The sequence below is a fragment of the Canis lupus genome, chromosome 9, assembly GCF_003254725.2.
Source record: "Canis lupus dingo isolate Sandy chromosome 9, ASM325472v2, whole genome shotgun sequence".
Lineage (NCBI taxonomy): Eukaryota > Metazoa > Chordata > Mammalia > Carnivora > Canidae > Canis > Canis lupus.
The window spans coordinates 51,638,660-51,662,485 of record NC_064251.1 but is presented as its reverse complement, the minus strand read 5'-3'; positions in this window follow the sequence as shown (position 1 = coordinate 51,662,485).

Genomic DNA, 23,826 nt, shown 5'->3' with positions numbered 1-23,826 from the left:
TTCTAGGGTGCACAAAGCTCCCCAGAGACCCCAAAAGCCCCAGCAAGTTCTGGAAGCCAGCAGCCTGTGGGGCGGAGGTGAGAGGGTGTGCAGCCAACTTGGCCCAGGGTGCCCATCAGGTGAGTGGTCCTCAGACCACCACTGGCAACCCCAGGAGCCTGCAGCCCAGAGCCACTCTCCTCTGAGTCCCCAGGGTAGGGGACAGGGAAGGGCCAGGATCAGGCCCAAGGTGCGCAGCCCCCACCCCTCAGGGCACCCGGCACAGGCCCTGGGCTCCCTGGCTCCCAGCCTTGGGGAGGAAATTGCGGCCCAGGAGTGGGTACTGGGCTCTGCTGCAGCATCTGGCCAGATACTGTCCTAGGAACGGGAGCAGGACACAGACATCCACGAGGGGCCAGGAAGCCTGAGATGCCCGGAGTGATTCCCCAGGAAGGAGGCCGCCACCCACTTGCTCCAGAGTGACCACCACTGAGGGCCCCGCAGCCGTGGCAGGAGGTCAGTACCTCACGGTCCCAGACCTGGGGTGAGAAAGAAAGGCAGAGGCTTCAGTGGGCCATCCTGCGGCTCAGGGCCCCACATGGTCTCTAGCCACTTTTAGGGTCGAAGCACAGAAAAAGTTCCCAAGGTCCCAGGGCAAACCAGTGGCCAATGAGGACGGGGTCAGGGTGGCATTGGCTGTGCTCACTCGGTCCCTGAGGGCTTGACCCCTCCGCCTGGGCTCCCCCGCCCCATCTCACATCCCCAGGAGCAGAGGCCCAGCAGCAGAGCAGCAGGTCCACGTCACAGGGGTTCCAGGGTATAGTGAGCCCAAAGCCCCCACGACCTGTGGCCTGAGGCCCCCTGACCACAGCCTCTGCCCTGTGCTGGGCCTCGGACACCTGGGCGAAGGTCAAGGTCACCTGTGACCCACAGCAAACAGAGGAAGGTAGGAAGAAACAGCAGGAAGCGGTGGTGGCCGTGGGTAGAGGCTGGCAGGCCTCTGTCAGGGACGGGAGCTCTGGAGAGGTGACGTCTGAGCTGGGCACAGGGGAGAACGTGCAGGGTGCTGGGCATGAACGGGGAGGCAGGGATGCCAGCCAACGGAGGCACAGAGGTGTGGGGTGGCAGGTGGCAGTCTAGACAGAGGCTGAGCCTCAGGACACAGTGGGAGGAGGTGAGGTGGGTTCCCCGAGCCTCCTGGCATGCTCCAGACAGCAACTGGAAGATGTGAAGGTTCAGATCTGTGTGTTCTAGAAAGATCCCTCCAGCTGCTGAGTGGGCAAGACTGGGCGAGGGGCAGCCAGGCCCCAGGGGAGGGAGCCCGTCTCCATAACCACCAATGGCCTGCTGTGGAAGGGGGCTGCCTCCCTGAGAGGCATGTGGGGCACCGGGGGGGGGGGGGCAGGAGGGGTTCTGTTCCTCTGATCCTCCAGGCCCCAAAGGACTCTGCCAGCCGACTGGGGGCTTGGCATCCCCACTGGTGCCCTGCGCTGGAAACTGGCACCAGGGACATGCCACCCGGCTGCCAGAGGGGATGCCACACAGCCCCGGGAGGAGTCCCTGTGTGCAGGGGTGGCCTGGACTGGCCACATTAGTGGCCTGTTGCAGGGGTCTCTGCTCCAGCCCTGGAGCCCCAACTGCGGGCACCGGGGAGGTGAGGGCCAAGGGGCCAGCCCCCCCAGGACTGGCTGTGCTGTTCCAACTCTTCCCCCTCCTAGGGGGGCATAGCTCAGCCTCCCTGGTGGTGGTCTCCACTGCCACCCACTGTAAGGGTGCGAGTCTGCCCTGGGAGTCTCAGGGGAGCTGCTGTTCCCACTTCCAGTGAGGAAACCAAGGCAAAAGGAGGCAGTCACTTGTCCTGGCTGTGCAGGCTGTTCCAACTCAGGCCCATGGGCTCACCTGGAGCTGCACTGCCCGGGACGGGGGTTGGGTAGGGTAGGGTGAGCAGCCTGGAGGAGCAGCCAGAGGGGTAGGTCCTGGGTCTCAGCAGACTTAGACTCTTTGCTCCCTCAGCCCCTCAGGCAGATGTCCTGCCCTGACTGATCCTGAAGTTGGTGAGCTCAGGGGCCCCCCATGAGCTGAGCAGGGCAGCCCCCTGCTCCAAGGACAGCACCCAGCCGGAGACCTGGGCCAGCACCAGGGAGGCGCCCGGAGACCTGGGCCAGCACCAGGGAGGCGGCGTCCGGGCTGCATCCCCCCCATGAGCTGGGTCCGCAAGGGAACAGAGCAGCCCCCTGGCCTCTGTCCCGGGCCTTCGATGCCCCTGGGTCAGGCCCAACTGCAGCTGGGGAACCCAGGGCTCACCCAGCTCCGACACCACCCCAGCTCTGCAGGCAAAGGGAGGGTGGGAGCATCCTGGGATGAGCCCACACCTGCCTTGTACATGTGGGAGCTGCTCCTTTCTCAATGTGAGGCATGGGGCAGCGTGGAAAGAGAGAATGGTCTTGGGGTGCAGAGGGGAAGGCAGGCAGGCAAAGTGGACGATTCTGCACCAGTAAGTCTGGAGGTGTGCTCGGGAGGGGCTTGGGTGGGCCCTCGGGGAGGCACAGGTCGGGGAGAGGCCCTGCCCTGTCTGGCATCTGGGCCTCTGTCCTCGCTGTCAGTGTGGGCTCAGCGAGGCCGAGGATGTGCCACACCGGGGCTGGCTCACCCTGTGCAAGCCTCACTGGAAGAATCAGGTCTCCCTCCAACCCGCGGTGGGTGGGGTGTCAGGCCCCTACAGCGGCAGGTGGCGGTGGTGGGGATGCAGGGAAGCCCTCTGGGTGGGCGGTGCCCTGTGTCCCCAGAGTGGGCTAAGGGAAAGGGACCCAGAGGCCAGGGAGGGCAGGAGGTCCCTGAGGCCTCTGCACGCCCGGGCTCTGCACACGCAGGGCCCTGGGTCCCATCTGCCTCCAACCCGCCCTGGTCCCCAACTCTGCACTCAGCCTGGAGCTGCACCACTGCTCTCCCTCCCTGGGCCCAGGCGTGGCCCCAGGCTCCTCCTGCTGAAATGCAAATTCTCATGCCCTGAGCCCTCAGCAGGTGCCACCTCTCACAGCAGCTTCCAGCAAGAGCTCTGGAAGGGATACATGTGGGCTGCATCTTCTTCAGACCACCTGCTCCTCCAGGCCTGGATTAAGGATTCTCCAAATAACGTCATAAGAGCCTTCTCTCCCGAACAGGAAGAGCCTCCCTTTGGTCATATGTCCCTTTTTGCCCTGGCTGTTGGGAAGCTCAGCACCACACTCAGGACAACCACTTTGTCCCTCTGCTTGCTTCCCCACCCAACCATGCCCTCAGGAGTTGGCTTGGCTGTTCCATCTGTCTGTCTTCTTTGAAATGTGTGTGTTCCTGGCAAACCTCCCCAGACCTTGGAGGAAAGAGGTGGGTTTGGCCTTCGTTTGCCTGAAGTCACATGCAGCAGAGCTGCACCCACCAACAAGGCTGATGTCCCAAAGGGCCTCAGGCTCAGGAGGCCATGGGGCCTGGGGCCAGACCCAGGAGCATGGGAAGGGGCGAAGGGGAAGGTTCTGCAGGGGGTGCTCAGGAGCCTTGCTGGATGTCAAGGGGCCATCGCTGTGGAGGCTGGAACCTGGCGGGGCTGAGCAGGGCATGGGGCGGGGGCAGAGGCTCCAGGAAGAGGCCGTGCGGGAAAACCCAGACCAGGGTCATTCTCCAAACTGGCAGCAGCTGGGGGATGGGGGAGCTGGACCCTCACACTTCCCCTGCAGCCCTCTGCATCCCCTCGTCTGGCCTGCTCCAGGGTGCACCCGGCTATCCCTTTAAGGAACTGAGGGCTGCTGCTGGCATTGCGTGCCGTGGGCCAGAGCAGAGATGGGCACGTTCCTGATCCTTCTGGAAGCCTGGCTTGCAGAGGAGACAAAATGTTCTTGCTCAGCTCAGTAAACAAGCCTGAAGTGCTTTGAAAGCGTCTGCCGATACAAAGGACTGAAATAAAGGCAAGCATTGCAAAAGGAGGCCCAGCTGCAGGGAGGAGTGTGCGCGGGAGGGCATCCAGGCTGCTTGCCGCCCCAGCTCCCAGGAGGTCACCTCGAGGGTCACTGTGTGTGTGCCTGGGCTCCCGGCCACGGCCTGAGTGTGCAGACATGGGCTGTGTATGCGAGCTGGCTAGGGTGTATATAGGCCTGCGTCCCCAGGTAGGAGCCCACAGCACGTATCATCACCCGTGGGGCGCCTGTGTCTGTGCTAGAGCTGAGGCAGGTGTGTTTGCACACGCACAGAGTGCGCACACGTGGGTACACACAGCTCCCCGGCTCACCCCAACACGTCCCGGGAACCCCGCTGGAGGAGAGCCAGGGAGCAGGGAGCCCAGCTCTCCGGGGAGCTAATTAAGGGCCTGTGGAGCAAGGAGACCTGGCGTCTGAAGGCGAGGCGTCTGTGGGAACCGGCGGCCAAGGCGAGTCAGGCGAGTCAGGCAGGCTTGGGACCCCTCCAGGAGCATCTTACGAAGTAATCACAGTGCCGAGGGCAGAGGAGCTCCTATGGGGCTCCCCCAGGCGCGAGGAGAGGCAGGTCCTTGCATGGCACCGACGCCAAAGCCTGGCCTTCCTGGGAAAGACCGGGCTCTGGTGCCAGCTCAGGCATTCCCAGCCCCGTGCACCCAGGGCAAGTGGTTAAGGACTCTGAGGCTCACTTGTCTCATCTGTAAAATGGGCAGAAGCCCATCCGCCTGTGTCACTCCCCCTGTCATCGGCTCTTCCCCACCATCGCTCCCCAGCACCCAGGAGCCACTAGACCTGGTAGTCTGCCCGACTCAGGGCTGGGCGGGGGAGGGACAACATGCTACCCAGGCCAGCTCACCCTGCAGGGGGGACAGGCACAAACCAGGGCCTGGACAGTGGGAGGTGCCAAGTCAAGCTGTGGGAGAGACACACGTGTGGCCTTGGGACCACAACAGGACACCAGCCTGGCGTAGGGGGTGAGGGAGGCAGGAAAAGCTTCTGGGAGAAGATAACGCATGAAGCCTGCAGGAAAGGGGAACAGGGTGAAGGCAGACAGACCAGGAGAACTGGCCAGAGCAGCCCCAGGCACACAGTAGGTGCTCAATTAATGCCTGATGAGTCGGTGACTGAGCCTGTGAAGCAGGAAAAAATGGAAAGCCAGGGGGGATGACCCTTTAAGGTCACAGTGTCCCCAGTTCGCCTGCCCCCCCCACACCAGCCTGCATACCCAGCAAGGGAGAACCACAGCCTGTAGACACCCCGAGGCCCAGCACGCGGACCCTGGAGCCCACCCTCTCTCTGCTGTGCTGGCAAGCTGAGCAGCCTGGGAATGGCCAAGTCCCTGAATTCCTGCCCAAACCCGCGGGGCGGCCCCCAGGGAGGCAGGGAGCGTCCCCCGATCCTGGCCTGGCTGCAGCAGGAGACATCCCAGCCAGGAGGCCCATTTAGGAAATGGGTGGCGGGGAGCTGTGGGGGCATGGGGGGCAATGCCTGCCAACCAATGCCAGGGCTGCCAGGCCGTCCACCCCCTGGTCTCCCAGGAGGCTGGGGGAGCTCCCCAGCAGGGCCCAGCCCCTGGGTACCCGCGAGCCAAAACCACTCAAAAGCCACAGGCCAAATGAATCCACTTTCTGAAGTGCCCAGGGAGTGAGGGAGACACGGCTGTCTGTGTTCCCGCGCCCCGGCCCAGTGAAGCGTGGGCAGCACCGCCACGGGAAGGGGCGGGTTATGTCCCCCCAGCTGCCCCTACCCAGTCCCCAGCTCTGGGCTGACTGTGGGCAATGGGATGCGCGTTCAGGACACCCTCCTGTACTTGCAGGGCAGGTCCTGGCCCTGAGGGGTCTTCGGATGCCTGCTGTGCCCTCTCGGATCCCAGGGAAGGGCCCCAAGTGTGTCCCAGGCAGGTAGGAGCAGGTGGGAAGGGGTGACCCAGCCAAGCCGCCAGGACAGTCTCACAGGGGCCCAATCTCTTGGCCGTGGCAGCATTCTTCCTGCAGTCTGGGTCCTCCCTCCTGGGGGTCAGGTGGGGTCTCCTCTCCCTGGGCCCCAGGGTCCATCCACACAGCACCTGCTGCCACAGGGGACCCCGGGCTGGGGGCGGCAGGTGCACGCTGCCTCACTTCTCCATCACCTGGGAACCGGGTGTCAGGACCGCACCAGGGAAGCTATGAACGTCCACCTATCACGTCCAGAGCACAGGGTAGGTGGAGAGTCCCCCTGAGTGCAGGGGGGCTGCAGGGTGGGAAAATTTGGGGGAGGGTGCAGGGGGATGGTGAAGAGTGGGGAGGGCACACAGGGGCAGGGTGCAGGGGCAGGAGGGTATAGAGTAGGGACGGTGCAGGGGGAGGATGTGGGGGGGATGGTGAGGGAGAGGGCATAGGGGTGGAAACATGGGGAGGGAGGAGGACCCAGGTGAGGGAGGGGATGGGCTACAGTGGCCCCTGCCCGAGAACGGGACAACCCTGAGCCCCTAGGCCCCTCAATGGCCCCCTTTCCCTGTCCGGGGGGAATGGGGAAGCCTCCCCAGGCCCCATGCCAGGCCCTAGGGCAGCGTGACCCCAGCAGACACGGGTCCTGCCTCCAGAAGCCCCTCAGGTGTCCCTGCAGACACAGAGAGGACCCTCTGTGGGGCCTGGTGTCCCAGCCTCCCTCCCAGACTGCAATGGTCCTTGGGAGAGGTGTGGAAGGGTGTTAGGGCCCAGCAGTCCCCTTGGGACTGGCACCCAGGACGTAGGACGCCTGCACCCCACATGCCTCGCTGTCCCCAGCAAAGCCCTGGCCTTACGGGGAATGGAGCAGCCGTGGCAGGACCCATGGGGGCTGGGTGGGGGCTCCAAGGCCAGAGGCGGTGAAAACCCACGGGGGATCTTGGGTGCCTGAGCCAACCCTCTGAGCACAGCCCCTGAGCTTCTGTGGAGAAAGAGGGAAATGAGCTGAGCGGGGAAGGGAGGAGGGAAGGGCACAGAGTGGCCCTCTGTGACCCGGGGGCGTCTGAGGCAGAGGTGCTCTCCCCACCCTCACCTCCGCCCCCCGCCCTCCCGCCCTCCCGCCACCTCTGTGCCCCGGAGCCCTTTCCCGGGGGACGGGGACAATGCTGACATGCTGACCTGTCTCTGCCTCTCTCTCTCTCTCTCTCATGAATAAATAAATAAAATCTTTTTTTTTTTTTTTAAAGTGATGCTTCAGCCTTTCAGGGCTCAGAAAGGTGGGCACTGCCCAATCCAGGGAGGCACCCCACAGCTCCCCTCCCCCTTGAGCCCACAATGGGATGGTGATGTGACCAGCCTCAGCTCGGGTGGTGGCAGGGCTGGGTCAGTATCCCAGGGGTCTGGCCTGTACCAGCCCCAGCTGAGAACAGGAGACTGAGAGAGCCTCCTGACCCCCAGAAGTACCCCCGGTCGTGGGACTCCAGGAACCAGAGCAGGGGAGCGATCTGTGGGGAGTGGGTCCCCGGCCCCAGTCACCGGGCAGGCGTGGAGGCCACAGGCCTGCGCATTCCAGGCTAATTGGCGTCTGGCAGAGCGCGCTCCTCCACAGCAGGCCTGGCTCTCCCACCCCTCCACGCTCCGACACCACCCCCGGAACACCCCCCAAATCCAAGCTGACCCGGCCCTGTCCCTCCTGGGCCACCCCAGAAGCCGCTGACCCTGGCCCTCTCGGAGCCCAGAGGCACCACGGTGGCGGGGGTGCAGGCCTGGAAGGAATGTCTCCCTGACCTGGGGGCCCCAGCATCGTGGGGAGGCCAGCCCGGGGCAGACGCGGACGCCAGAGGCCCGGGAGATTAGAGCCGCCGCCTAAACAGTGATAGGGAACCGCGTCCGCGCTCATCCAGACGCCGGGATGAGGAAACCGAGCTCCGGGCAGAGCGTGGCCCCGCGGGGATTGCCCAACGGGTCTGTCGCAAGGGGTTTGGATTCCAGGGCCGGGCCTCTAGCCTCCCTGCCTCCCGACCGCCCTGAGCACCTAAGGTTTGGGGACGGCAGCTGCCAAGCAGAGCAGAAAGGTCAGGTGTCCCTGGGCCCCCACACCCTGTTGTCTGTGGGCTGGACGTGATGGGGCAGGGACAGGGCCTCAGGGCAATGGGGCCTGGGGCTGACCCTTCCCTCCCGGCACGGCCTTGCAATACCCTCCTGTCATGCCCAGGCTGTCAGGCCACCATGGGCCTGCCTCTATTTCCCCTCTTCGTGCAGGCGGGTGCGATGCCATCTCCTCCCCGCCCCCCACCATGAAGCCAACGGCACCACCCCCTTCCACAGGTGGGGATGCCAAGGCCCAAGGAGGTGAAGGGATGCAGCCGGGACCGCACCCAGAGCCATGGGTTTCACTCCTTGTTTGTGGGTGGACAGCAAACCAGGCACCCACAGACAGACCCCGGGCAGCCTGTGGGTCAGAGAGACCCCTGTGGCCTGGGCCCTTGGTCCCCATTTTGAAGTGAGGGTCCTGGGAGGATTGGGGACAACTGTCTGTGGAGCAGTGGCTGCCTTCTCAGTCTTTAGGGCCAGGCACCCCCCATTCTGCATTCATTCCCCTGGTGAGATACCCACCATCCAGGGGCTCAACTGCCCACCCCAGGGACGCACCTGGCCTGGCACCCAGGAGTCAGGTGCACAGCTCAGCAGTCAGGTGCCCCTGACACCCCTTCAGAGGCTCGGTGTCATCTGCAAAAGAGGAACAGTGGCATGCCCACCTCAAGAGCCAGCTAGGAAGACATGCGTGTGACATGTGCTCAGCACATGGCGAGCCAGCCCCATCCTCCTTATTGGGGGGCTCTGTCTCCCTTGCTTCCTAGGACAACCAGCCCCACCTTTCCCACGCACCAGCCCTCCGCAAGCCACGTCCCTGCAGGGAGCTTGCAGGGCGCGGTGCTCACACTGAGGCGCTGCGGTGGGGCTCCCTATGGCCTGTTGCCTGGGCACCCCTGTGACATGCTAGTCCCTGCCCCCCCTCCCGGCTCAATCCCCCTCGCCTTTGCAGAACTTCAGGCCAGAAGCAGAACGTTCAGGAAGGTTCAAGAGGCCCGCCATGGCTGAGAGCCCTGCAGTCCAGCTCTGGCTGCGCTCAGGACGTGTCCGGGCGTGTCCCACGACCCGTCCACGCCAGGACCCATGTAATCCGCCCAAAGCAACACGGCTAGTTAAAAGTTTTATTGATTGAACACAATTGAGTGTAAGTAGTAAAAGTTCTCCCGATGTAACCCACTTTTTCTTAATGGGTAATCTCAGACACTCAAGTTTGTATGTTAAAGGAGCTTTAGGACAATTTAATAGCTCATAAAATTTTATAGTCCCAGTTGAAATCAGAGTGATAACTCTGGCCTGCGCAGCTATAGTTCGCTAAACGTCCCTCATCTATTTTTTCCCCCTCTGTTTATTAGAAAGTTAACATCTGCTCTGCTATGGGGGTGAGCGGGGGTGAAGAAAGAAAAACAATGATCTATTTTTCCAAAAAGAGAGGTAAGACATTCCGGCTCTCCTGGCAACATCCTATTTTCCAAACACATGGTTTTCTTTTAAGTCAGAAGGAGGTCTGATAAACCAGCTGACCCACAGTTGCCACCATATCCCAGTAAGCATGGGTTCCCCCGGGGGTACGGCCTATCTGGGGCTACGCAGCCCACAGCCATGGCCTGGGGTCGGCCACAACCTGGTGGGGCCCGTCGACAGTCACAACCTGGTTGTTTATAAAGCGCCCACTGTGTGCACAACCTGGGAGGGAGGGGGTGGGCATCCACACACGACGAGGATACAAGCTTCGCCTTACCTCCAGAAGGGCTGACCCAGGCAGACGGGTCAGCCCCCCGAAGGCTTCACGGAGGAGGTGCACACGGCACGGGGGCCCTGTGTGCCCGTAAGACACGGGAGCTCTGTCCAGGTGCCAGAATCCTGGCTGTGCCCTCGGCAGTGTGTCGCCCGACCTCGGGGAGCCTCGGTGTCCCCTGCCTTTCAGATGGGATCACACAGTGTCTATGCCTCCGGCCAGTGAGGACAAGGAATGAAGCATGTGGAGCACCAGCCAGGAGCCGGCGCTTCAGGCATGTTATCAAGAAGAAGGAGATTCAGGAAAACAGTTTGCGGTTCTTTGAAAAGTTAAAACCTAGAATTACTACCCTGCCCAGCAACCCCACTTCTCCATCACGCACAAGACGGCTGCACACGGGGGCCTCCGGCAAGTCCACGCACATGCGTGGTCACGACTGCCAAGAGGTTGTGCCCGTCCGCTGGGCGGCAGTCTGCCACGGGGTGGGGTGGGGGGGTCCACCCGCAGAGCCGCAGAGAGAAGTGAGGTCCCGATGCACGCCGCAGTGTGGGGAGCCTCAGGAACATCCGTGCCCTGGGAGAGCCGGTGTCAGGTTCCTCCTGTAGAGGCAGGAAGCACCTTGGTGGTTGCGGGGCTGGGGGAGCGGGAGAGGGGCCTCCTCCGGGCCAGTGAGCATGATTTGGGACTAGAAACACAGAGGTGGTGAGTGCACAGCCCCATGAACGTGCTAAATGTCACTGAGCTGCACACTTTAAGATGGTTCCCGTTACCGTACGTGAATTTCATTTCAGTGAAACACATTTTTCTTGAAGGAAGGAAATTTGGACCGACAAGGGGACGCTCTCCGGGGACAGACCCCAGAGCCCGTGCCTCCTTTACCCTTCTGGTCTGTGCAGGGGTCCGACCCTGGAAGCTCGGAACAGGGTGGCGGGTCAGCAGGGCCGAGATGGGGCAGGCGGGAGTGGGGGCACGGGCTGGCTGCCCCGCCAAGTGCAATCACGAGGCTGTGTCCTAGGGCCGCGGGAAGGGCTGCGTTACACCCGAGCTCACTTACGGGAGGGTCAGCACAGGGGACAAGCTCTCAGGCACACGGAGCGGGGGGTGCCCGCCCCAGGAGGTGAAAGGACATGCTCCGTGGGAGAACCACAGGGGTCAGTGCAGAGCCCCCACCTGCCCCAGGCATCCCAAGGGGCCTGCGTCTCCCTCCAGCGCCCCCAGCCACTCCTCTCTCCTGCCTTCTCTGGTTGCCTCCTAGAGGTCCCATTCCTGATTCCTGCCCAGGCGAGGAAGCAGGGCAGGGGAAGTGCTGTGCCCTTCTCGAAGGCAGCCAGGCCCTCACTGTACCCACGGAGCAATCAAGCGATCAAGCTGAACAGGAGGAGGCCCCGGCCACACGTGGCCAGCCGTGAGCCAGGTCCTGGCCTCTCCCACTGACCCACCGCTCCCTGGACAGCCCTCCTGGGCTTTTGCCCACCAGGGAAAAGGATAAAATGAGGCCACTGGGACCTTTGTCTCCTGCCACATGAAAGCACTCATGCGCGGTAGGGCAACACGGTCAGATGCCAAAGAACAAGCAGGTGTTCAGCGGGTTAGTTACGGTGGGACTTTGGGACCTGGGGAGGCCGCACTGCCACACACGCCCCAGGTCCTCCAAGCCACCCTGGATTTGCAACCTCACTTGACTGGCAAGAAACATGCCTTCTAGAGAATTCATAAATGCCCTTGGGGGCGTGGTGACCCCCTGAGATGCAGGCGGGTATCAAAGGATCATGCACGGGGTCGCCCCGCGGCTCGTAACCATCCCATGTGAACAGCAGAGTCATTTTCCGAGCACACGGCTCTTCTCGGGGTAGACTTGACATTTTGTCCAAGGGGCAGTTCTGGTCCCTCTGGGGCCACCTACACCTCTGGGGGAGGGTCTGCAGCTCAAGCAGAGGACAAGGTCCATGTCACTAGCTCTGCCCCCCGGCCCCCCAGCCTCCACCACCTCATCTGTCCCAAGCAGTCACCTGTCCACTGTCTGTTCCCCTAAATCCTCCTCCTCCTCGAAGCTGTCCCGACCCCACACCTATAGACGTACCCCCCCAACCCGGGCCACTGAGGTGGCCCCTTGTGGCCCACTCCATGATCTCATCTGTGTTTCTTTCCTGCCTCGGCCTCCGTGGGACCTGCCGCGATCCCCGCTGGACTCCCGAGCACGGAGCCCTGGAGGCATGTAAATATTTGTTGAGTGATGCCTGAGTGTTGAAACGGAGAACACGCTGTGATCAGGACACTGGAGCTTGAATCCCAGCCCTGTTGCTGCCTTGCATGGTGGCCGTGGGCAGTGACTTGGTCTTTCCCATGCATAGCACAGAGAGAAGGGAGACCGAGGCCAGCCGCTCCCCACCACTCCGCCAGCCTGCAGATCCTAAGCATGAAAGGGTGTTTTGAGAGATCTTGATAGCACCCCCACCCCCCAAAGAGAGAGGCTGCCGTGCTCGCTGCTCCTTCAGCTCCTGAGCTCTTGGAGATGCTCTGATGTGTTGGCACGAGTGCATTGTGGGCACCAAAATAATCAGATTGCAGGCAGAGGGCAAGAGGGACGGGGAGGGTAATTGAATATCAGAGAGGAAGCTATCCTCAAGCCGGCCATTTCATGGCTCCTTCCCACACTGATGTTCTCTAAGAGGTCCCCCAAATAAAATAGTTCTATTATTTTAGGACTCATAAAACACATGTGCAAGTTACAGCACATCATAGCCAGAATCATAACCGCACTTGTTAAATACCTACTACGCACCCGAAGACACTCGAGGTGGGTCTGACGCTCCCACTCCGCCTGCAGCCACACCGCTCTGGCCACAGGGCCACCCTGGTCTTGGCCCCAGGCCACCGAGCTGGAGGCCACTGTCTCCCAGCCCTGCCACCCGTTCCAAGCCCTGTGCAGGCTCCCTGGCACCTGGGCTCAACCCTCTCCCATCACAGTGTGGCGCCCCACCACTGTTCATTTCCAGGCCTGGTCACTACAGAGGCAAAATGAAAAATGAGCCAATAACGCAGGGACTCTGAGCCTCTCGGCGAGAAATGCAATAACAGCGGAGAGGCAGTGCCAGCCAGACAGATTAAGCAGGCGTCGCCTCTGAGAAGCTGCCCTCCCAGGCGCTGGGTGACGTTGAAAGGGCACAGAGAGGTCTCAGCCCACCAGATAGACAGGGTCACAGCCTGGGCGGGGGCAGGTGCCTGGGACCCAGCTTCAGCCCGGACTTGCTCGTGCAACTCATGAGGGGCCTGGGCCGCTGGCTTTGCTCCTCTGCCCCTCAGCTTCCAGGTCTGCACAACTGGGCTCCCACCTGGGGCCGCCCTGGGACCTGGAGAACGTGCACGGCTGGGAAATTCTGGCACTGGGTGAGGGCCCCATGAACGCGCCCACCCCCGTTTATGCAAAGACAAGATCCTGCTCATCTAGAACAACTATTCCCCCGAGAGAACAGGGTGGTGAAGGCGTTTCAAAAGGAATGCATATTTAATACAAGTTACGGGATAACTAGGTGGATCAGCAGTTGAGCATTAGCCTTCATTCAGCTCAGGGTGTGATCCCAGGGTCCTGGGATCGAGTCCCACATCAGACTCCCTGCATGGAGCCTGCTTCTCCCTCTGCCTGTGTCTCTGCCTTTCTCTGTGTGCCTCTCCTTAATAAATAAATAAATCTTAAAAACACAGACACGCACACACAAGTTATCGGCCATCGTAGGCCGCGTGCCCCCCTCCCCCCGCACCTTGGAGAGGGTCAAGGGGCAGCTTGACGCCAACTCCAGAACAATCTACCCCCCTAGACTCAGAGATCCACTGGCTCTCAATCCTGCTGAACCTCCTGGGGGAGGATTCTAGACATTTGCGCTCAGGCCCAAAGACGTATTTTACTGGCTTAGTGTAAGGACTCCAGCCCAGACCACTTGACCCCTGTGCCCCACAGGGCACCCAGCAAGTGGGCCTCCTGCCTCTGCACCCTCCTGAGTGGACCAGGAAGCTCCCACCCCCCGAGTGGGCCAGCACAGCCCAGTTCCACAGCAGCACCAAGTCCCACGGCTATTTGCATGAAGTTGCTGCCCAGGTGAACCTCACAGACACCCACCAGGCCCAAGAGCCTGAGAGCTCCAGTAAGTCTTGATGGAACATGGACACCAACAGGCCAGCACCCTGGCCTCCCACCTCCATGTGAGGCCACAGGACCCTGAGTCTGTCATGTGGGGACCCAACAATGCAGCAAAGTAAGGCCCCACCTTTACTGGTGTCTGGCAGTGTGGCCATGAAGGGAACACTCCGAACATCACCGGAATGCGCCACAAGGTCACCCTGAGCAAGGGAACCCCTCTGCCCAGGAGAGAGCCGGTCAGAGCCGAGTGCCCCAACAGCAGCCTGCCCCCCTGAGGCGAAAGGAAAGGTCAGTAATACTGACCCTCTATATTTATGGGATGTTTGGGGTATTTTGTTCATTGTGGACATTTTGCTTTAATTTTCATTTTTAAGAATGTTGCATGAAAGCAGTCTTTCCCTGGATTGAGGAGTTTCCCAGAGCCTAGGTGGAGTGCCTGGCTTTCCTCACCCCGCTTCCAGCCCTGCGTCTCCTGTGCTGTGTCGTGTCGACGCCACCCTGCCCACTCTCTGGGCCTCTGGACACTGTGCCGGTCATGCTGGGGACCTGCCAGGCCCCCCAGCCAGTGAAGACGTCCTCTGTCCAGGCTCCATATGTCCCCCAGAGTACATCACGACGGTTAAAAGCTTCCCCTCCATAGGGGCATTTTGGAGATTCAGGGAGTGCTCTTCGGGGTCATCACAGTGACTGTGGTGGGGGTAGTAAGCAGGGCCCCTCCGTTGTGAGGACCCCCACCAAACACAGACCCCCTGAGAAGCACACAAACTCTAACAGTCCCACTAGACGATCTGGGACGTGAAACTTAACGACCCCTGAGCATCTTTCGTGCATGTCTAACAACCACCCGATTTCCCAGGAAATCACCTCCCTGTGAATTGAAGGCAACACGCCTTGCTCTGTTTGGGACTTTCCCATTTGGGGCAGGCACGTCCCAGACACTGCCTGAAGTGACGGCGACCCCCACACACGTCCCCTGCACCACCTGCGTCTCTGGCTGGGGCCATGCAGCAAATCTGTGACCTGGGGCGAGACTCCAGGGAGCCCCCACTGGGGATGGGGGATGGGCACTCACCTATTGAAATACACATTATTTTATTATCCATGATTTTCCTTTAGTTTATGTTACAGTCAGAACATTATACAGATTTTTCCTGAAATTCTACATGAAATGAGTTCTGTTTCCCATGATTTTCCTCTTAGACTGTCAGTTTGGGGGGATCCTGACTGCACACACACACACACACACACACACACACACACCAGAGTGCCTGGGAGTGTTACAGAATGCTGCTGCCCAGGCCAGATGCTGCTACACCTGGTCTGGGAGGGGTGAGGGCAGGGGTGAGGCCAAGGGGCAGAGGGGATGCTCTCCTGTGCAGCCCCAGCAGGGACCCTCAGGTGTCAACCCCAAGCCGAGCAGGTGGCCCCAGCCCTGCTGGCCTCTGCTTCCTCATCCATACAAAGAGAACGTTCCAGATGCCCCCAGAGCCGGGCGCATGGACCCAGGAAGGCCGCAGCTGCTCTCATTGTGGTTCACATCCTCCAGACCACACAAGAGTGCATCTATCCAGTGGCTTCACCACTTCCACAGCCTGGGCCCTCCTCACGGAGCACACAGTAGGTGCTCATCAAATGTGTGTAGTCCCCACATGAGCTATCCCAGGGCCCATGAGGTGGTGAGAGGCTCCCATTCCTTAAGGGGGGGCTGCTGAGGGCTTCCCCATCTCTTTGGGGCGGGGGTAGCACAGTCCATGTAGCTGAGGGGATGACATGTCCTGCAGATGCAGCCTTCCCCCCCTCCAGCTATGAGCAGCTGTGGGCCAGGACCACCACCCGTGGCAAAGGCTCAGGATTCCCACGGAGGGAGGGAGGGAGGGAGGGAGACCCAACCACAGTCACTACTCCCACCTGCACACGATCTACACAGGGCTGTTGGTGGCCATGGAGGCGGGAGACTGGGGGTGATGGAGAGACCACCAGCCCCCACATGCAGCTCTGGAGCAGCAGGGAAGGGGGCAGGCAGAGGTGCTGGTCAGCAGGAAATGAGGGATGGACCCCTCCCAGGAGCCTCCTTGTAATCCCAATTACTGTTATGGAGGAGTAAGCAAATGGGAGGCCCCCCACCTTGGAAGAGAGCCCCCGATGCTTAATTAGCACATTATCTGCCAGCCACCCGACTGGAGTAGGGAAAGTGAGCCAAGGAGCAGAGCAGCTTTGGGATTCCAGCTCTGCACCCCCCGCCCCCCACACACACACACCGCACAGCATATTTTAGGGGCTGGTTTGTTTGGGTGCCTGGTGAAGGCCCCAGCAGGCCAGGGAGGATGGAAGCAGGGCCTGGAGCCGGGGGATCCCCCCATGGGGGCAGACCGCCACCCGAGAGCCTGGAGAGAGGCAGAGGGACAGGAGGTCGGGGTCCCTATCGTGTGGTCACTGCTTTCGGAGTGGTGAGTCGAGCCGTGACCCCGGCCACCGGCAGCATCCCCCCAACTCTCTGTACCTACAGTTTGGCCTTAAGCCGTGGAGCCTGGCACGTCGCACCTGAGGCTGGCCCACGGTGCTGCAGCCCTTTCACCGCCGAGCGGTATCCTTCGCAGGCTCGGGCCCGGCTGTTTGTTGGCTTCCCAGTGTGAAGGACACCTGGGCTGCTTCCGGTTTTTGCTTAGCCAAGTTCCAGAAAGTGGTTTCTCAGCCCAGAACATGCTTCCCAGCCACCAGCTCTGGAAGAGCCCCTTGCACACGGGCGGTGGTGCACGGACATCTGGGCATCGTGACGATTGCCAGTGAGTAGTCAGGCTTGGGGACCCGGTCATCAGGCACCCCCTGCACTCGGCAGGCCTGGGGTGGCTACAGGCCACTGCTGCCCATCCAGAGTCAGTATAGGTGCGGCCCAGGGATGCGGGGGGGGGCCGCCACCCCCTCTGTGCACCAGCGCAGCCCCACCCCCTCCCTGTGCAGGGCGCACACAGGGCCCATGCCCTTCCAGACACCCTGGGCTTACACCCGGCCCTGGCGAAGGGGACGCGGGAGACTCCGTGCTGCCATTTCTCAGCGTCCCTTTGTTCCCGAGGAAGGGCCGCTGGGTGGCCAGGCTGGCTGCCCCCTTGCGTCCCTGCCACCCGCCAGCCAGGAGATCACTCAGGCGCTGATACGATCGCCGCGGGACAGGCGGAAATTGGAGTGTCCCCAGTGCTTGATCGCATTGCGCCAGCCGCGGCCGCAGGGACATTAGAGGCCCGCGTAATGGCCCACACTCCGCTCCCCTGCACAGCCCCACCGTGACCTTGGGCGGTGTGGAGCCCGCTGCTGTTTTAATGAAAAATCAGGACTTGGGGAATGGCTGCAGCTTCGGGGGGGCAGGAAGGGGGAGGGCTCTGCGCCGCTGCCCTCCGTCCATTTGTCCACGCTACCGCAGGCCCATCCACCGCAGGTCATTGGCCACACTAGGCCCTCAGTGGGGGGGACTGAGGACCCCTGAGGAGACAAAGAGAGCCCCACCCCATGGGATGGGGGGACAAACCTGTGAGCTGGGGAAAGCCAGGGGGCCAGGGGGCCGCAGCAGGAGCAGGGGAGGGGAGGAGCCCTCACGGGTTTGTGGCTGCCGCACCAGGACAAAAGGACACCCCACCCAGGCTGGGCTGAGGTACCTGCTCCACTCACTGGCCTCAGTTTCCCCGACTCAAACAGCTCCACCCTCTCCAGCTCTCCCGGTAAGAATGGATAGCTTTGATGGGGCACTACCGTGTGTCCCCACTGTCCCCACAGCATCCTGTGACCCTGGGCTGCCATTCACCCTATTTTCAAGTGAGGAAACAGAATTGGCTGCCCAAGGCCATGCAGCAAAGGGAAGGCAAGTGGGGGAGTTAGGGGTGCAGAGCTCTCCACTGGCGGCATCCTGTGGTCCCCACGCATACCTTGGGCTATCTCGCCCAGCTCCTTTCTAGAGGCCAGAGCCGACCGCCTTCCCTGGACCGAGTCCCTGCCAACTCCTGGCTGACAGCAGACCACGCAGGTGGCCACCTACCCTGGCTCTTTGCAGCCACCCCCAGTCCTACGGGGAATTCACATGCCAAAGTCAGGGGACAGGGCCAAAGCATCTCTGCCAGGGAGGCTCCCAGCTGTCCTTCCCCTCCAGGGACCTGGCAGGAAGGCCCAGCAGGAGGCCACCCCTCTATAAACACACACATAGGCGAGCCACCCCAGGCTGATCCTGGAGTGGCCGCCAGAGTTGATGGAGTTGGGGGCCAGGGGAGTGTCTACTGTAAGTGGGCCCCTGTCTCTGGCTGGGCTGGGACAGTGGGGAGGGGGCCTCTCTGTACCTCCCTCCCATCCCCAGGGGGGCACACACCATCACAGGGCAGAGCCGGGAAATGAGGCCTGCATTCGGGTCAGGGAGGGGCTTCAGATTGGATGCCCCCAGCCAGATCCAGGATGCCAGCTTCCCTGGGCATGGCCCCCCCCAGACCGAACCCCTCCTTCCTGCCTCAGTGCTGGCTGGCCAACTGATAACCGGGCCAGCTCCCTGAAGGAAGTTTACTGGAAACCTTGGCCTGGGCCCTCTGTTGATGCCTCTTCATTTTCTTCTCTCTCCTCCTTGGCCTCTCCTGGGATTCGGGAAGGCAAGTGTCTTATTAGCTTCAGCCACTCCAAGCAGGCCTTCTCCTGGTGGCTCACGACCCCCTAGGAACCCAGGTCGCCCCCCTCTCTAAGAGGGGCTACATCTGAGTGGTTTCCTTGAGGATATCAGCTCTGCTCTGAGGCCAGAGAGAGAAAGCAAACTCTCAGTGATGATGGTGAACAGGTCCAGGGCCCTGCCCAGGGACTGGCCCACATGAAGGGCCGTATGTCTGCTCATACCCTGAAGCCCACAGCAACCCCAGAAGGCAGGGCCTAGCCTGATCCCCATGTTACAAATCAGAACACGGAGGGATAAAAGGACTTTCCCAAGCTCCCATGGCTCCTGTGTAGAGGGGCCAGGATGCAAATCCAGATAAGACGTTCCAGAATCCACATCCTTAACCATAGCACTGACCCTGGCACTAAATACCACCCACCTCCCACTGTCCTGTCTCTACACTTCCCACACCTTGTCAGAAAGTCATGGAGTGCTCGTTCCATTTTCCTAATGTGACCTCATGGGAGCCCTCCTGGCTGACCATCACCTCACATCCCACACCCCTCCATATCCCACGGCCCCCCACCACCACCACCATGTGTGCTGTCACTTCCACAAGAAGCCTTGGATGGTTCAACCCCTGCCCCAAGATGGCACCCCCTGGCACGTTGTACAGCAGACTGCATGCAGTAGGTGCTCAGAAGTGCTGACTTACTCCAGAACTTTGGAGTCACACAGAGACTGTACCCCATAATGGAGCCAGAGACCCAGTGCCAATGGGTCCTGAGGGGCCCAAGGTGGGGACTGGAGGGGACATCCTTTGCTGAGTGCTCCTGTGGCCCAGTGGAGCCACTGCTCCATCTGCAGCTCCCCACACAGCCTGTAAGAGCCTCATGGCACCTCTGAGCCACACGGTCCCCGCTTACAGGTTAGGAAAATGAGGCTGTAACAGGCCAACTCACTTGGCCAAGGTCTCCAGCCTGCAAGAGGCAGGGCTGGAGTTTGAAGCTGGCCCTTGACAGCACCTGGCACTGATGCCGTGATCCCTGGCACGTGGCAGGTGTCACCAGCCATGAGAATGCAGAAAGCCCCCTGCAGACGACTCCTGCTGGAAACACAGCCCAGGCCACCCCAGAGGCCGAGCCCAAGGCCAGCCTGCAAAGGCACCACCTGCACCGGCCCTGGCATGGCCACAGTTCAGAGCCCTGTGGGGTTTTTAATCAGCTCCCACATGGAGCACAGACATGATTTGTAACGTGGGTCTGGGACACGGCTGCCCCCACTCAGCTAATGAACACAAGGTTTTGGCTGCATGTTTGGTTCAGAGTGAATCGCCGTGGACAACCCCCACCATGTGCCAGCAGCAGCTAGTGGTCGAGTTCATCCATCCCCTTTCCCAAGGTGTGTGTGGGGGGGACATGACCTGGCCTGGTCTCCCCCGACAGGGGAGTGGGAGCTGGGGGCTGGTGCTGCTCTCAAGGCAGTGACACTGACCCTCCTCTGCACTGGCCACTTGCTTGCCCCTGCCCCCCGCCAGGTGGACTTGGGGTCAGAAGCCAAAGAGGGCAGGAGGGCTGAGCTGGAGTGAGACCAGCATGAAGGAGGGACACGGGGAACTCTCCTCACTGGAGCCTTCTTCCCACTCCAGGGCACCAAGAGTGGCAGCCCACTGGGGCACCTAGGTAGCTCCATGGTAGAGCATCTGCCTTTGGCTCAGGGTGATCTGAGAGTCCTGGGATTGAGTCCCACGTCGGGCTCCCTGTGTGGAGCCTGCTTCTCCCTCTGCCTTGTCTCGGCCTCTCTCTCTCTCTCTCTCTCTCTCTCTCCGTGTGCCTCTCATGAATAAATAAGTAAAATCTTAAAAAATAAATTAAAAAAAAGAATGGCAGCCTACCTTCTGACCCAGAGTCACCTGCACCCCACGAGGACCCTCTTGTCCCAGCACCTCTGAGGTCACCTCTGATGCAGCCCATCCCCAGCCCACTTGGAGTTGGGCCTGGAGCCTACACTCCGTGAATAGCCAGCACCAAGCAGCAGAACCTCCCTGAGCCTCAGTCTCCTCAACTGTGAAATGGGTGCCTGTGCCACAGGGTCCTAGCATGTTTCCTGTGAGGTGACATGAGTCAAACCATAGATACAGAGCCAGGCTCAGGCAACGCCCCATGACCAGGAGCTATGGTTATTAGTGTCATCACTGGGGCCTGGCACCCCACGGCCTCATCTGGAGTGGCCCACGTTCTCCTCCTGAGGCAGAGAGGCACTCACCTCGCTTCCCCAAGTGAAACGTCTCAGATGTCTTCTTCCTTCAGTAGGTTGGCCCCACTTCTCCTCAGCTTTCCAGTCCCGCTGAGAGCTGGCTTCCTCTGGCAGCTGCTGGCCCACAGGGACCCCGTCCTTGCCTGTCCGCCCAGGTGGCTCCCAGCATGGGAGGCCCCATGGACCCACAGCCTACTTGGCCACATGTTTGCCCACGTGGCCGGGCTGCTTTGTGGTGGAAAGGACACGGGGCTGGGGTCCAAGGAGGAACCGACAGCTCCCAGGAGCAGGACGACTTGGCTCGACGACTGCAGAGAGCCCGCAGAGGCCCAGGAGGGGAGGCCAGCCACACCGGAGGCCACGACGAGCATGCCAGAGGCCCAGGGCCCACAGACAGCCAGGCGCCCCAAGGATCTCTGCCCTGCTTGGAGGCCAGCTACGCCAGCTTTATCCTCGCCACACCGCCAGCCAGCCAGGTCCCCAGGAGAGAGTGGGCAGGGGCTGCTTGGGCTGCAGCGTGTAAAGAAGACCAAAGAAAGGAGAGAGGCAGCGTTTGCACCGCACGCTTTCACCCCTGGAGCATTTCAGGCCCGTGAACACCAATTGCGATGCCCTGGCTCGTAGGCCCCAAGATGACAAAACCGGGGAGGGTGCCAGGCTTGGGCTCCAGCTCCCCTGGGACGCCGGCTCCAGCTGCCAAGGCCTGGCAACTGCATGCACACAGCTGCGGGAGGCCGTGAGGACCGTGGCACCGCGGCAGAGCCACTGCCATGGCAGACAGCAGGTCCCCCTCAGGTGGCCCCGAACCCCGGTGCCTCCTGGAGGCTGAGTCCGAACCAGGACCCGCATGAGCCTGGGCCCCAGACAGGGCTCTGGTAGTGACAATGCCTGTGGTCAGCGACAAACAAGCCTGGGAAGTGTGACAGAACACGATGTGCTCGGACTCCACTCCGTGGGTGCTCGGAGGTCCTTTGTTTCATGAAATCGTGGTAATAGCGCGTGGTCATTGGGCTTTGCTCGTTTGAACATCTTTGCTCAGCAGAGGAAAATGTTAGCAGCTCAGTGCCAGTCCCCCAATGGTTCTCTGGACTGGGTCGGGTCTAGGAGCCGAGGGACTTGAGCCCTGGCGAGCAGTGTGTCCTGGGCCACCCTGCGTGTCTCGCCTGACTCCAAAACGCCAGCTCCTGTCTTTGTTGCTAATTCAGCGAGTCCAGTGGAACCTCATCATGAACAGGGCAGAAAAATCTGCTGTTTTAATGAATTTCCATTCTAGGGAGGGAGATGGACAACTCTTAAGTAAACAAGGAATGTAGTTTCTGACGAGCATGCTGGATGTTACACAGCAAAAAAGGAGGGTCAGGGGCAGAGCAAGGGCAGAGAGGGGCTCAGGGCAGCCCCCTGAAGATGGGACCCTTGACTTGACAGCTCAGGAAGTGAAGGAGTGAGCCATGAGAACATCTGGGGAGGCACTCTGGGAAGGGAAACAGCAGGTGCGAAGGCCTGGGATGGGACTGAACCATGTGCCTGGCCAGCGGGCATGCAGAGGACAGTGCCTCAGGGTGTCCAGGAGCGTCACGGAGTCAGCAGGGCCGCCAGATGGAGAATGATGGCACCATCTAAGGGAGACGCAAACACCGGGAAGATCAGGTCTCTGGTTTAGATATGACAATTTTGAGCTACTGGGTAATCTTAAAATTAAGGTGCAAGATGTTGTCACTTGGAGGAATTGAGTCAACGGTTAGATGTACAGGAGTGTGCATCTGAGGCTGGAGGTAGAGGCAGATAGAGGTGAGAGGAGCCATCACCACGTGCGTGGGTGGCACTTAACAGGTCCACGGGGAGGCGGGGCAAGGAGCGGGGCTTAGAGGGGAGTGCGCCCTGGCATTGGGAGGACAGGACAGGAGGACATGGAGCAGGGGAACAAGGGCCCCCCAGACAGGCAGGAGCACATGCCTCAGAGCACTCCTGAGGGGCAGCTCGACTTCCAAGGGATGTGAGGAGGGGTTTGGAACAAGACAGGCTTGAGGAGCGTACGGGGCCAGGGGTGGAGGCTGCCAGGAATGAGCCTGCATGGAAGGAGGCCCACGGCTGGGCGGGGAGGGCTCTGGGGCTGTCCTGGCCCCCACTCTAGACAGAGACCAGGTGCATTCCCACTCCCATACCCACCGCCATCACCCTCTGGGCCGTAGCCCCAGGATGCTGACTCTCAGGGAACGCGAGCCCCAGGCCTCACCTGCTGATGCTCCCGGGCTCACTGTGTGCTCAAGGTGGGGCCTGGCTTCCTCGAGGAGGACCAGCTCTGGTCTTGCCCCCATAAAGCCCCTCCAGGCAGCCCACCCCGTCCTGGAGCTCTCTGCTCACTGGGGTCCACTCACCTCCACCCCCTAAACTTCAAACTCCTGGAAGCACCAGCTGCGTGGCCGGCCTAGCTGGAGGCCACACAAAGTCCCGGCCACAGAACCACAGAATGTTACAGCTGGGAGGAACAGTAGTGGTTACGGGCCCACCATGCGCCCCTCCACCTCCCGCCCCTCTCTTGCCCCTCTGTGTGGTCACCCGGCTTCCCCTTGAATGCCCCCTAGGACCAAGGGCTCAGCATGCGCAGGGCAGCTGTGTCCCTGCTCTGGTGTCGGTTCCAGGCTAGAGCTGGGGGCTGGTCTGTCACAGCCATGAGTGGGGGTGCATGCTCCCCAGCTGGAGAGCTCTGCCTCTCTGAGGCCTGGGCCCCCATCTGTCTGCCCTTCACCAGCAGGAGGGCTGCATCTCCACTGACCAAGCTCCCGGATACAGGCTATGACATGTACATTTTCACTGGACCCCGATGTCACCCAGTGGAAATAAAGGACCCGTCAGCCGAGAAAGAGTCACACAGGTGTTCCCAAATTCTCTTTCTTGGAGGCCTGCCACCCGCCATTCGTACCCATCACCCAGGAGAAAATCACGTCCTTTCTATAATGCACACCCTCTCCACAGAGGTGCTATAAATATGGAGAGATGACATCGCCAGCAGCGCGGTCGTGTGAGTGATGTCATCTCAGGGGTTGCCTAGCAACCCCGACAACGTTTGGGAGGCTCTGATTCTTGAGTAGGGTAAAGTCACATTTCTGCAGCTCAGTTAATCAGCTTCCTGGCAACTCCGCCAA